The sequence below is a fragment of the Lonchura striata genome, chromosome 3 (genome assembly GCF_046129695.1).
Source record: "Lonchura striata isolate bLonStr1 chromosome 3, bLonStr1.mat, whole genome shotgun sequence".
Classification (NCBI taxonomy): Eukaryota; Metazoa; Chordata; class Aves; order Passeriformes; family Estrildidae; genus Lonchura; species Lonchura striata.
Genome location: NC_134605.1, coordinates 52,961,272 through 52,975,385, shown reverse-complemented (window position 1 = coordinate 52,975,385; position 14,114 = coordinate 52,961,272). Strand labels below are relative to the sequence as shown.

Here is a 14,114-nt window from a genome sequence, read left to right as displayed (position 1 = left end):
TCTGGGTCGTAAGAAAGAACACAGTTCAGCAGAGATTGTGTTACCATCAGTGGCCTGAACCTTTGTGCTCGCTTGACCTCATACCTCTAGGAAGCTCAGCTGGCAAACATAGCACAGACCTTTGTGGCAACACCCTCTGGGAGCGTGGGCAGCTGCTAAGGTTACCCTGCTTCCATATATGCCGAGGTATTTTCATTGACATGCTCTTTTCACGGGTTTAAAATCACTGTGGCTTTAAAGTACCAGCTTTCCCTAAAGCAGGAGCACTGCGCTCACCCGAGGACCTGCTCAAACCCAGCATCTGCTGGGGCAGGACGGGGTGGCAGAAGTTAAATGGAGAGCGTTAGTTTGAAAAATGTTATGAGGTCACCATCCTTTTAAATTGGTTTACACAGATGGCTGTCTGGTTTGTTGCTTTGTCCTTGCTTAATAGTAACTGTTTATGGAAAAACGAATTGCTTTGCAGAAGGAGGTCCAAAAGCTCATGCTGTTGTTTCCCTCACTGGAGATCTTCATGTTTTTATGGGCATACAAAGATTTGGCCTGAAATGGAGATTAATTAGGAAGCATAGTGAATAATTTACTGTTTGACTTATTGCTAAGCTCTGTAGTCACTGGGTTAGAAATGATTTCCCAAACTGCAGGAGATAAGAGGTTATTCCTGGTTTCACAATGTCCATATTGTTAGGGCTTTCTGCTGTGTGTACTCTGACATCAGCTGATACCTACGCAAGCCGGGTCCAGCTTCTCATCCAAACCACTTCCTGGGGTTTTCTCGGGTAATGGCAGTGATTCAGAAGACACCACAGTGCCTCAGAAAGCCATTTTTTACACATTGCACCCAGACTATGAGACCATGAAGAAACGAAGTTCTTAGGAAAGAGTTTTGTTCTTAGAAATCAAAAACATTTTTAGTTTGTTCTGCATTCAGATTTAGATGTACATTGCTTATCTTGTGTCCTACTGACCTGTTCACAGACTCACTTTCTGTTTTGTGGAAGATGTAGGAATGTGATGTACACATATGCATGAGGCAGAAGCCTGAGGCCAGTCTCCAGGCAGAGATGCTGATTTTGCATCCAAAATTGTTCCTACCTGGAAAATACTTATTAAAAAAAACCCAATGAAGTCATAGACAGGATTTTTTTTTTAACAAATCAAATCTAAATAATGGTGCTCTGCACTTTTGCAGGACTGTCTACTTAAGAAGCTGAGAGTGAGTTAGGAACATTGATGAAGCCTCTATTCTGTGAGGTGGGTATGTGTGTTTTATTACAGTTTCAAAAAAGCATAAAAAATTCAAACCATTTGCCAGAGTCCAGCCACAGAACTATTTAAGAGCTGGAAATATAGTCCAGAAATTTTCTGCCATGGAATATGTTCCAATCAACAATTACAAGCAAGGTCTTTTGCCCTTCTCTGAAGGAAGTGATGAGTTTTTGCATTCTGTTAGTGGTTCAAGTGGCTCTTTTGATTTTTGATTTCTGACTAATGGAATAAGTGACTCTCACAGATACTTGCGCTTCTCTGCTCTTGTGATGGCCTTGGATCAAAGTTTGGGGAGATAAGTTTGTAATAGGGGAGCCAGTGGATATCAAGCGTGTCCACTGGATCCAGGCCAAACATAATCTGGGGCTCAGAAATGTTCTGTGTGTTTCATTACTTTTTCATCTTTTAGCATTCTGTCATGGTTAGATGCACCAGCAGTATTTTAATAAATCCCCTTCTGTATTCAGACTTGCAGCTCAGGTTTGCAGGCCCATGGGGGCTGGATGATTTGAATAAGTCTGAGAAGTGAAACTGAACATTTGTAGATGCAGCAATCACAGGCAGCCAATCTAGTGAATCTTGTAATTTTGATAACCTTCGTTATTACAAGATGCTGCATGCACAACCATCAGCTCTCCTTGCCCTCTGCATGAGCAGCTCAGATGTGGACCCTCAATGCTTCCTTGTGCTTGAGCATCCCCATTCCTGGGGAGTTTGTCTTAGGCAGTGACCTGGAGAATCTCTCTCTTGGGTTCTTGGTTATTTGCACCACTTTCCTTTTGACATGATGAGGTAAACCCTGTTGAGTGGGATTCTACCTCCTGCTTCATGCAGTTGGGATCCTGGATTTGCTGTGGCAAGAAGTAAGTTGGGATTGGAATTTTCTTTAAATCGGTGTTCATTTTTAAAAGCCGAATTTGGAATAAATCACTTTAACAATAAGTACCAAAATATGTATCGATAAGATATGAATTTATGCATACCAGCATTTATCTCTTTTGTATCTATTCACAAATACATACCAAAAATTGACTCTAGCTCCATATGGCTCCCAATCTCTTCCCTCCTCCAGCTGTCAGCCTCTCCTCACCTGGATGACTAAATGGGAGCAGAGTGCTGGGCCATGAATTGAAGGTGGGTGTAGCAGAAGAGTTCTACTGAATGTGTTTTCTCTGGGACATCACTGTGGCTCCTCAAGTGCCTCTCCATTTGGATGGAAAATGCATTAAAAAGGTGATGCAGTTTGGTGCCAATTTTAGTTTCACACTCTGAGAAAGGAATGAAAATACTCCGAGAGTGAGTTACTTCTGTGCTGATTTGCTTTCTGGGCAGCAGTGGTTGTGTAAAAGTTATTATTGTTTTAGAAGCTTTTCAGTACACATCATGGCTATAAATTAAAATAATTCATTTTTTAATCTGAAATTTTCACTTGACTGAAGTAGAGATGTCAGGCCTGCTTGTAATCGGTTCAACAGGGCTACAAGGAAGTTGAGATACCTCCACTCCAAGACCTTCAATTTTCTGAACATGAGCACCATTTATTTTGCTCATTTTTGAAGTGTTTAAATTCAAAACCTATGATGATACATTGTTTGACTGAAATTATGCAAATCCATTGCCACAATGTAAAATGATGTGGTCTTTGGGAGGGAAAACATGCACTTCTTCTGCCCTAACGCATCTGGAGGTGAAAGGCGCAGGTTTCCCGTGCCGCTGCAGCATGGGTGGTGGGATGGCACAGCTCGCTGCCTCACTGCCCACATGGCACTGCTCACCTCAGCGTTTTGGTGTCAACCAACTCCTCAAAGCCTCCAAAATGGGAAAGTTACCATTCAATACTAAATGTTGCTGCCATTAAACAACAATCCCAAAGTTACAGGGTTACCTTGGCTCCTGGTGCTGGGTGGGCAGGAACCCAAGTGGGCTTCTTCTGTTGCTGATGTTTTTCATAAGGGAGCTGAAATGATTTGGAGTATTTTTTCCAAGATTGCTTTCTGCTGCTTCCTTTAGAAACCAAACATGAGCCCACAGCTTTCTGTCCTGTTAGAGCATTAAGTTTTGTTGTCAAATTCAAAGCAGTTAGATGAAGTTTTAAAGATATCTAGAGGAATAAAAAGACAAAGAAACAGCTAAGGAGGAACAGAAGATAAAAGTGGTTGAAAAAATATTTAGATGGCAGAAGGTTCTGAAAAACTTCTATCTCTCCTCTAATGCGGACAAAATCTTGACAACTCTTAAGCAGTAAGACATCTTCCTTCAAAACATTTTAAATGTTGCTTCAGTTTTATTTTGCATATTTTTATGTCATAAAGATATTCCAACTCATCTTGTATATCTTGTTAAATTGTAATTCTCTGAGTAACAAAATACTGTCAAACTTTAGTATTGAAGTATCTTGTTATATCACAAGGCCTGTTATTTTCATTTATCTTCATTTAAACCAGGGACAACATTTTTTTATTTTATTGAACTGTTTCATTTCTATCAAATCAGTACGTTTTTCTTTCAGGGAACCCAGTATGAAAAGTTTGGATGAGTTACAGTTTTAGAATTTTTTTTCAATTCTTACTATTCAGTTTCCCTTTTTAAAATAAGTAAAACGTGCCTTCTTTTATTGTTTATAAGCCCCACAAATCCCTAGAATTACATATTTTTGAAAGCATAGGATTTCATCACAGATAGGACTGACTTTCCATTTCTGTGAGAATGTTTACAGTTGAATGGTCTCAGGAAAAAAACTGAAGCTTTCTACTTGTATGTTTTATGAATGTACAACTTGCACACACTCTGAGCTGTGAACCAAAAAGCTTCAGATTGAGCCAGCAGAGAGGAAGGAATTTGTCTGCTATACAGCAAAAGGAAGTATTTGCTGTGTTATTGAAGCACATGGCCTTTTGCCGTCTTTGATAAAGTATTTAAGGGTTGTGCACCCAAAGTCTGCTGCCCTCTTGACCCATCATTCATCACTGGCTGTAGATGAGGTAGATGAGATGCAGCTCCCTAGGAGAGCCATTGTTTCAGCCCTGCACAGTTCCTCAGAGAACGGAAGCTGCAGACAAAGCGGCTCCCTGTGATTCACCGCGCTGCTCAGCCTCCTGGTGTTTTTTCTTTTACCTGTACCTTGTCAGGTCCTGCTCTGTGCTGGCCAAGGTGGACAGGCAGCTACAGGATGAAGCTGTGGGATTGATCAGCTTTCCACTCAGCTTCACTGGGTGCAAATGAGATGAGCGTCTGGGATTTTTTTTTCTGTATTGAAAAGGAGAAGCAGATACAATTATCACAGCATTTGCCTTGGCAATGCATTCAAATTTATTCCCCTTTTGACTATTCAACACTGTTGATAGATGATGCTTAAAACGTGGAATTGCCCATAATTTTTCTAGCACACTGTGAATTGCCCAGTCTATTTTTTTTTCCCTCTCTGTAAGCAGTTCTGGTTACAGAGATGCCAGCATCCCCAGTAAGTATGCTAAGAATGCAGAGTTATACTTTGTACTGCTAAATTAACAGACAGGAATAGTCACACCAAACCAGATTCAGCTTCCAGATGGGATAGCGTCTCCTCTAGACCAAATTTTAATGAATTTTTTACATGAGAATTTTTCACCAATGTAGCATACTGTGTGATGTAAAACAAATGCTATCATCTCTCTCTGTTGGTGATAGGCAACTTGTAGAAAATACAGCTTTCTTTGTAATGACCAGCCAGGGCTTGGGAATGTCTGGACATTTAGGAAGGCTAGCTAAGTAGGTTAATTGTTCTTTTATTATCTTAAACTATTTAAATTTAAAAAGATAATTTTTAGTTTATCAAATTTTTTTGAGCACTAGTTTGAAGGATCTGATTCTTACTTGATTTGTTATATACACAATCCTCTTAGCTTTTACATTCCTGTAAGTGACAGGTGAATGAGTCCTAGGTGGCATAACAACAATATCAGAAGAGTTAACTTGGGTTGTTGTAGGATGTGGTGTAAAATATTCTCAGACATTTCTGTCTCCTGACTAGGAAGGGTCTGTTCATGAGATGATGGAATCCATGTTCTTTGGCAGTTTGCCTGTGCCAGCTGGAATATTGTAGGGATTGGCCCCCTGCAAATATTAGCAATGACTGTGTTATGATTAAGTGATGCAGAAGTTTTATGATTTGTTTAAAAGAAGAGAAAGGGTCTTCCACTTACTGTGAATGCTTGACCTAAGAGATGCTGCAATACACAGCCTGATTTATCCTTGGAACTTCTTTATGTTTCTGTCATGAAGTCAAGTGAGATGTGCAAATGCTGGAAGGAAAAGTTAAAAGCTGTGTACATGGGCATTTGGACAGAAATATACAGTTTTCTGTACTTGTACCAGACACTTTAAATACCCTACTTCCCAGTCACTGCAGCTGCTCAGCCACTGAGGAGATACTTTAGATGTCATTACTTTATGCTGTTCTGCAGTTCATGGTATTTCTAATTTTGAATGCACTGTATTACCCTATTTCTGTTTATAAATCTTTTAAGTGTGCACATTAAAAAAGTAATTAAATTGTCATTATAATTTATAGTATGCCTGAAGTCAATCACCTAATTAAATGGAAAAAGCAGAGAGGTAGTAGGTTCATAAGCATTTATTAAGTACTACAGTATTAATTATGCAGGACTTTTGAACCAAGCAAAAGAGGAAGGAATGGAAACACCAATCTAAAAAGGCTTTCCATTGCTGCCCTTCTCAATTTAATAATGTGAGATATAGCCCAACCCCCAGTTGGCAGGACAACACTAATGCTTTCTTTTTGTTAATTTTTAATGAAATTATGATGGGAGTTTTTTATGGCAACCTCTTGCAGCATTTTCCTGTAATATTTTGAAAGCATAATTTGTCCCCATGCAAGGGCCTATAAATGAGTAGAATTGAAGATACATTTAGAGTTACGGTTTGGGGTGGATTGTGCAGGAGCAGACTCTTGGTTGTCACTCCTCAGCATCTCAGGCAGCGAGTGGAGCCTGTGTTGGTCCCAGTGACTTGAGGGCCACTGGAAGTAGGGGCTGAGCCCAAAAGGGCAGGCTGTGAGTGCCACTAGGAGAGGGCAGGGATATGTAGGGACAGTGGGGACATCACAAGGTTTGCACTTTCTTTGAAGCCATTCTCTCACCTCCAGCTGCAAATCTGTGTCACTTGTCTGACCGTGCAGGGCATGTAATGCTGGCTCACCCTGCGGGGCTGGGGTCAGGAGGAGGCTCTGTAAGCCTAAGAAATCAAGTGCATTTTATTAGTGAGCTTGTGAGACAGGACTGTCTCACTGTGGCTGCTTTGTACTTTGCTTCATTAGATGAACTGCCTGGAGCAGGCAGATGAACTAGATGGAGCAGAAGCCCTAAAGTCAGGATTTCTTCTCTTGTACTAGTTTGTTAAAAAATTAAAAACTCTGGTAACACACACACTGAAATAAATTTGCCTGCATTCCATGTTGTTCCCAGGAGTTTCATTTCATCTTCAGTGACGCTTACACATGAACATTAGTCCTGGAAACCTCTCTTTTAAATAGCAGGGGGATCTAATCCATCAGCCCAGGCCCTGACCCCTGGCTGCACTAAGCACACTGCAGGCTTTAGAGGAGAGAGATACTGAGCAGGCAGAGGCAGCTCCTGTGAGCACTGCAGCGGTCCATGATGTCCTGCTGATCCATCGGCCTGCAGTGAACAAAGCCCAGCTGGTTCTTGGGAATACCAGTGCAGGCAAACATCAGTAACAAACCAGGACAAGACCCAGTAAGGGGTCTGACAGAATCCACAGTATGCTTTGCAACTCAATTGGATATTGATGGTGAGGGATACAGTGGAATCCTTGGAAAGGAACACTTATGTTTATTTACTGCAAGAACTTGTAGCGACACAAGCTGGTTTACTAGAGATGGGACCTTTAAAAGACCTTTAGATCACAGCTCTTTAAAAGAAAAGATGACCAAAAAGCCCACTACTGTATAAATGGACAGGTGGAGACTACCCTGTCATTACCTACTTGCCCTGTCATTGTCAAATTGATTTAACACATTCAGGACCTAAGTTCACAGTATCAGTTTATCTTGCAGTACATTAAATAGGAAGTTGTTGGCAAAACTTAATCACAACATAAGGGCAGCGTCTGAAAGTTGGACCCAACTTACCGTAAAACTGGAGAACCAGGTCAATAGCTCTTTTTCTGAAAGAAATTGAGATTATGTGATTTGAATATAAATTCCTGATGAAAACCATTTGTTTTCACAGCCTTTAATAGGATGAACTAAACTGACAGCAAAAATGACAAAAAAAAAAAAAAAAAAGAAAGAGGGTAGACTGAACTATCATAAGATTTACTTTGTATAGGTACTATATGTTTTATACAAAAAAACATTGAGTCTGTTTGGCCATAAGCACTGCAGGATTGTGTACCATCTTCTTCAGCATAAGGATGAAGAAGGTTGTACACTAAGGCCAGGTCCTGCAGCTGAAGTTGCAGCATCCCTTTTCCTTGTCCCACACACACCCTGAGTTACAGGCTTGCATGTCTTCCTGGAGGGGGACCTGCGGTTACTGCTCTTGAACTGTTTATTGCTGTAATTAATATTTCAAACAGATATAACTGGGATTCCTTTTTCAACACAGTGTTTTACCTTATATGGAGAAAATTAAATTATTGACAGCGCTTCATCTCAGAACTCATAATAACCCTATAATGAGCACAGTCATTATGCTTCAGGTAAGCTCTGCAGAAGTATTATATAAGGAATGTAACTTGACAGTTTTCTGGGGGAAATAATTATATGTAAGATATATATAATATATATATCTCAAAGGTAGTTGCCTAACCAAGGCCTCAGATGACATAATACAAGTTGGGTTATATAATTCATTTTATGGTCAATAAGCCTGTTTTCTGAGCTGCGTGTTGGAAAACATAATGCTTGTCTGTTTGTATCAGAGTTTACAGCTCTCTCTTTAATATTGAAATTGCTCGTGCCATGCTATTGTAATCTGTTTTCTGCTTCTCGTGCGGATACTAGGCAAAGGCAATCCCAAGCAGTGGTGTCTTCTCTTTGTTGAAACAGTGAAAAACTAGGAAACCCAAACCTTCCATGTATTGATTCTGAAAACAAGTTGGATGGATCTAATATTGCAGCCCTTTGAAGTAACAGTGGAGCAGAGCTGTTCAGATGTGCTCTGCCAATTTTTGTGTCTAAACAGAAGAAAATAAGTCCCCTCTTCATGTGTGTTTAGCACTTTAGGCATGCATTTTCATTGGGAAAATGGACTTGTTTTATGTTACAGGCAGATAATTGATTTTAAGTCCCAGATCTCATGATATAATGATACGCCAAATGAATGCTGTATTTTAAATCCACAGTTGTGGAAATTGTGTTTTCTCAGGTATCTAAACCAGCACAGGTGTTCCTTCACAAATGGAGAGCTTGACCACCCCAGTCTCTCTTTATGGGACACTCATACATCACTCAGAGGGATCTGTGTTAGGCAAGGCACTGGCATGAGGCGGTCATGAGCATCTCCTGTGCTTCTGGACCTCCTCTTTTTTGGGAGCACGGGTGTGTCACATATCTCAGGTGAAAGGTGTTACTTAAAAATCAAAGGATATGGGCCATGATTGCAGACCAGGCATATCAGAAGTAGCTTTTAAGTTCCTGTTACTGGAATTTAGTATGGCCTCGACAGCCTCCAGATGTTCTGTGCAAATGTTCAGGTAATCTTGGTGTTGATGTGGCTTCATTCCGACCAATCCCTAATGGAGGTGACATAAGTTTATGGAGGGAGGCAACACTCTTGATTGGTGTTTAGGTGGAAGTTCTCTGGAATTACAGGGCACATCCTGAAGAGGAGTGGTATTAAATTCCAGCTATTTAATTAATGTGAGCATTGATTGTGTATGTGGGATTATCTTCAGGTATCTCTTGGGAGAACAATATTAAATTTGAAAGAGCAAATGCCACTAGAAAGCAGGGAGTTGTGCAATGACATATTTTTAACTTCAAGCCTCATAAATTAAATTCCTAACTAGACTTGGTGCAAATATTTAAAATCCTCTTCAGTCCACAAAATCAAAGAGCCAAAAGGCAACCTCAGTTCACAGGACTTCTCAGGAAGATGGAAAGCCCAAAGTCAAGCTGAAAGTGCATTTGAGAGAAGAAATCTATGTACATTGTGTCTGGAGAGAGCCTAAGTGAAAGCTTTAGGTGCACATATGTATCTGCAAGGATTGGAATGAACAAGGCAAGATCTTTTCATATGTTGCTGAAGAAAAATTGGGGTGAAATACTGTGGTTAAACTACAGCAGGGACTGTTCAATACAGGAAAAAGGTTACTGCTATATAACATGTAGGTCAGTGGAGTAAACTGCCATGGAAAGGTGTGGGGTCAGTCACAGCTAGACTAGATAAATTACTATTGTAGGTGACCTAGGATAACCCATTTAGAGGTGGCTTCCATCCCAAAATGTGATTTTTGTTCTCTTCAGATTCAACTCTTGTTAAACTGACTTGTTCTTCTAGTTGGTTTGTGAATTATTACAGCTCTATTGACAAAAAAGCCCTCTGCACTAAGAACAGCATGTAAGATAAAAATATAACCAATATTGCTTTGCATTTATTGCAGATGTAAAATGCCAAATAATTTTTACATAAATTATGTATTACAATACATAATACAGTGTGTTTGTGGATAATCTCTGGAAATTTGTATTAAAAATAAAATGTCTTATAAATATTTAGGCTATATTTAAAACACTTGGTTTTTTTTTTTCCTTAGAATAATACTTTTTTCACAGGAATTTCTCAATTTTTTAAAGATAGGATATATCTAGCATTTTAGATAATAATCTCATGCAGAAGGTGAGATTATTATCTAAAATACCACATGAGTTACATCTGTCCTGCTACAAATTTCTGTTGTGATGCAGGTTTCCAGGGAAGGGCTTAGAGGACTTAAAGATCAGTAAGCTTGTGCATGCGTGTGTTGGTATGTATGTGCATACCCTTAAGTAATAGTGTGCTAGTCTTACCCAACAGTTACTGTAGTCAGTGGAATTTTTAATTGAAGACACCTTTCCTCTAAGTCAGGTTATGTTTTCTTTCATGACACTACTTTGTTCAAAATCAGGCTCTGGTGTTAATTAAAATCGGTGCATGGACAAAGATTGACTTTCATCCACAGGAGCAACATGATGTATAGTTAATCACACCTGGCACAGAAGAGCATTTCTCTTTGGTCTCAATCCAGGCTCCATTGACTTTTACGATATTTGGATTAAGTTTTATAATCATGTTGCTGTGATGATCTGCAAACCCACTGAGGGTGCTCATTGCCAGGACTAGTTGTTATGAAATGGTATGAAAAGCATTGGAACATAGGTGCCAAAACCTGCTTCTGCAGTTCAAGTTAAGAATTTCTTTGACTTGTCTGAATAAAAGAAATTAAGTAGCCCCAGCAAAGTTAATTCTAACTTCATTTACTTATCCTCTTTTAATCACATTTGAAACTGCTGTAGTATTGGTGTATTAGTAAGCAATCCTTAGAGAAGTGGTGAGCAGTGTCCTAAGGTCATGCAAGGTTCATCAGGCTCTGCCTGGAGTCTCTTCCTGGGATCTTGTTATTCTGCTTTTCTCCCATGAAGTAGTCTCAACAGAAAAAACCAGCTTCTTATCTTTGAGTGCTTGCTCCTCTAACAAGAAGCAGTAAGCAGTGTAAGAAGTTTATGGTGGTCACAAATGTTCTAGAACAGTGCAATAATGGTTTGAGACATAATTGACTAAATTTTAATATATCTGTTGTAACTGCCTGAATAAAAAATGATGGTATTAATTTCTGGAAATGCTCAAGTGGGAATCTGAGTAATTCTTTGGAGATGTTAAATTCAGTAGGGATTGGTTTTATCCTTTTTCTCCTACCTTATAACTTTTCTTAACCATTCCTTGTATCTGAATTTCTGAGTGATCCCTATGGTTTGTTGTGTCTTTTATTCTTCATGAGAAGCCTTTAGCTTGTTTACTTATGTTTCTTAATAGTGGCACTATGTTTTCCTGGTAGAAACAATTTTTGGGCCTTATGTGTTGATTCTGTTATCCAAAAGCATTTTTTAAGTCCCATGCACTTTTCTTGTTTCCTTTCCTAGGGCCGTTTTTCCTTAGTTGGAACTTCTACAGTCAGAGTGGCCTCTTAGCATTTTTCTGGTTTTACTCATTTTTGAGGTGGAGCCCTTACATAAAATCAAACCTTGAGGGTTTAAGAGTATGAGTGTTGGTGAAATTGCCACACATATACTCCTTAGTCTTTGCTTGCAGCTGCACCAAAGCTCATCTGAATGCAGCAGAGAAAGCAAAGGTAGCCTAAAAACCTGTTTTTCCATTTCTTTGTTTCCTGGGGCAACCAGGCCTTGATGATACCATATGTTAATATGAAACATCCTCAGAAACCAGGTTTAGCTAATCCCTGCCAGTCTCTTTAAATCAGCCAGTCTCTTTCTGCCATTTAGTGTTATGGTATCTGTTTAAACTGGCAGTTTTGGGAACACAGGCATCAAATTTAGTGGAGGTTCTCCTTATCTGCATTATCATTTGTGTTTCAAATGTCAGTAATTTTTTTCTTAAAATATACTGCTTTTTAATGAGTTTTCTGGGTATAGTAAATATAAGCAATTTAGAGAAGGATGGGTTTAGTACACTGGTGTCTGCATTTTATTCTTTCTTGTCTTGACTATCACAAAATTATATTCAAGAAGGGTACTTTGTCTACAACAACATTTATGAGCTCTGAAAAATTCAGGATAAAACCTGCATGTCTGCCCTGAAGAAATGAATCTTCTGTCAAGTACCACATCATAGATAATTTTTATTTAGGGCTTTAAGTTCAGTAGCATGTCTGGTAAGCTTATTTCTTCAGCTATTACTTTAGTATTACAGCAAATTAAACTTTCCATCTTGCCTTTCTATAAGTCTTTATCTATGCTTCAGATCTCAGACACTGGACAGGAATTGCAAGGGACTGCACAGGTTAAAGATGACCCTCTGCCCATGGATCATCATTGCTTACAGGCTGGAGATTACTGCCCCACCACTCTACTTGTCAGAATAGCTGTGGGAGTGCTCTGGTTCTTACTCCAGGCAAAGCCATCTGGGTTGGCTTTGGTTGAAGGTCAGTGGAGGGCTCAAACTGAATGAGATTGAAATGTGAGCCTTCAGCCAGCATGGAACAAGTAGGGACAGAGGGACCTTCAGCTTCCATAGCTAGAGCAAGACGTGCTGTCATAGCTCTTAGCCAACAACATTTTCCTTTAAATGAGACGTGCTGGGATAGCTTGGATAGCTACAAGCTTTTTGTATCATGTTTTCCTACATGACGTTGAGGAAAAAGTCTTGAAACTCTTATGGAAAAATATATGAGAACTGTCCTTGCAGGAGCTTTCCACTGGCCTCCAAAACCTAGCCTTTTAGCCTTTTATCTGAGATTATTCTCCAGGCTGTTGATTACATTTTTCAGAGCTGCAGTGTTCTCAGTGATGATTGCGTCAGGACTATCAGTTGTTATTTCCAGGTCCTCAATTTTCTTTTCAACCTCCTGCTGTTTTAATCCCAAACCTTCAGGCTTCCTGTCTATGGAAACCATAGTAGCCTGGATTAAGTCCAGCCTTCCAGAAATAGGAAGTTTTGTATGTTTTATAAAAAAAATTAGGTAATACTGGGTGGCCAATGACTGCAGCTGTAGACATCATCAAACCAAAGGCAGGTTAGCAGGTAAGCCCCTTTAATAGCCTGAAAATGGTGTATGATCAAAGGCTGCCAGATCCTTTGCTGGTCCTAATTTCTTCAAAGGCATGTTAAAGTCACTTACGAAAATCACAGACAACAATCTTAAAATCTTAAATCACTTAAATGATTGTGACTACCATACCATATAGCACACCTGGAAAATAACTTTTCACATAGCTCCTAAAAGCTAAATAAAATTATTTTTTAAATACATCTTAAATCAGTTGTTTTTATCATCTTGGTGAAATTGGTTGTTTTCTTAAACTGCCCACATAGTATCTGGCACTTTTTGGCATAATTTTCCCCCATGTCTCTGCACATCATGGTCCTCCCTTCTCCATCCTGAGAGAACCTTCTCCATCCTGCAGCAGGCAGCAGCATCAAGCTCCCCCCTCTCCGTGGCTCTTGGGAAGGGTGTTTAGCCCAGGTTCAGCCTCACTGTTGGGAGCAGGGCCAGGTGGGTGAGCCTTCTGCAGAACAGGGGTGGAGCAGGAGCTGGAGTCAGTCACGGGAGTGCTGGAAACTTCTTTTGCTTGTGGAAGTACCATAACCTTTCTGATAAGGGCATGTGTAGTGAGACATTTTATCTCTGCATTTCTGCAGAAGTGCACGAGAAGGTAAGATTTCCAGTAGGGGCAGAAGCCAGTATTGAGGCCTTTACAAAGGACTTCTTACTCCAGTCAAATGAAGAACATGCCTGTTTTACAGGTTTTTGCTGTCTGCTGTCTTGGGCAAAGGTGTAAAGAGGCTGATCCTTGACTTGATCTCTAGCACAAACAGAAGTTCTCACTGTGGATACACTTAGAACAAACCTTTATTTTACTGAAACACTTTTAGTATGTTGGATGAGGGAAGATGGACCTCAGGAAAAAGCTGTGCCAGCAAATAATATAACTTTGCTGGTACGAATGAAGGCTGTGCTGGGAACACAGTCAGTACAGTGTGCTCAGAGAGCTGCACCAGCAGAGCTATCCTATTCTGAACACAGCCTTGTCTTCTGTTCCAGTTTGTCATGCATGATTTATCTTTCTGTCACCTCTTCAGAACCCTAGGCACCTCTCAGCATAAAAA

At 39.9% G+C, this 14,114-nt stretch overlaps 1 protein-coding gene across 12 annotated transcripts in view; it reads left to right on the top strand.

The window, feature by feature from the left end:
- HIVEP2 (HIVEP zinc finger 2) overlaps positions 1 to 14,114 on the top strand; it is a 136,417-nt gene that overhangs the window by 59,580 nt on the left and 62,723 nt on the right. The window contains exons 3-4 of one of the 12 annotated variants that reach the window (XM_021553148.2): positions 1,193 to 1,254; positions 2,342 to 2,403. The exons of 10 other annotated variants lie outside the window; for them this stretch is intronic. The gene's annotated coding sequence lies outside the window, so the exon portion shown is untranslated. The remainder of the gene's footprint in view (positions 1 to 1,192; positions 1,255 to 2,341; positions 2,404 to 14,114) is intronic. One more of the 12 variants, XM_021553150.2, reaches the window with a different exon arrangement.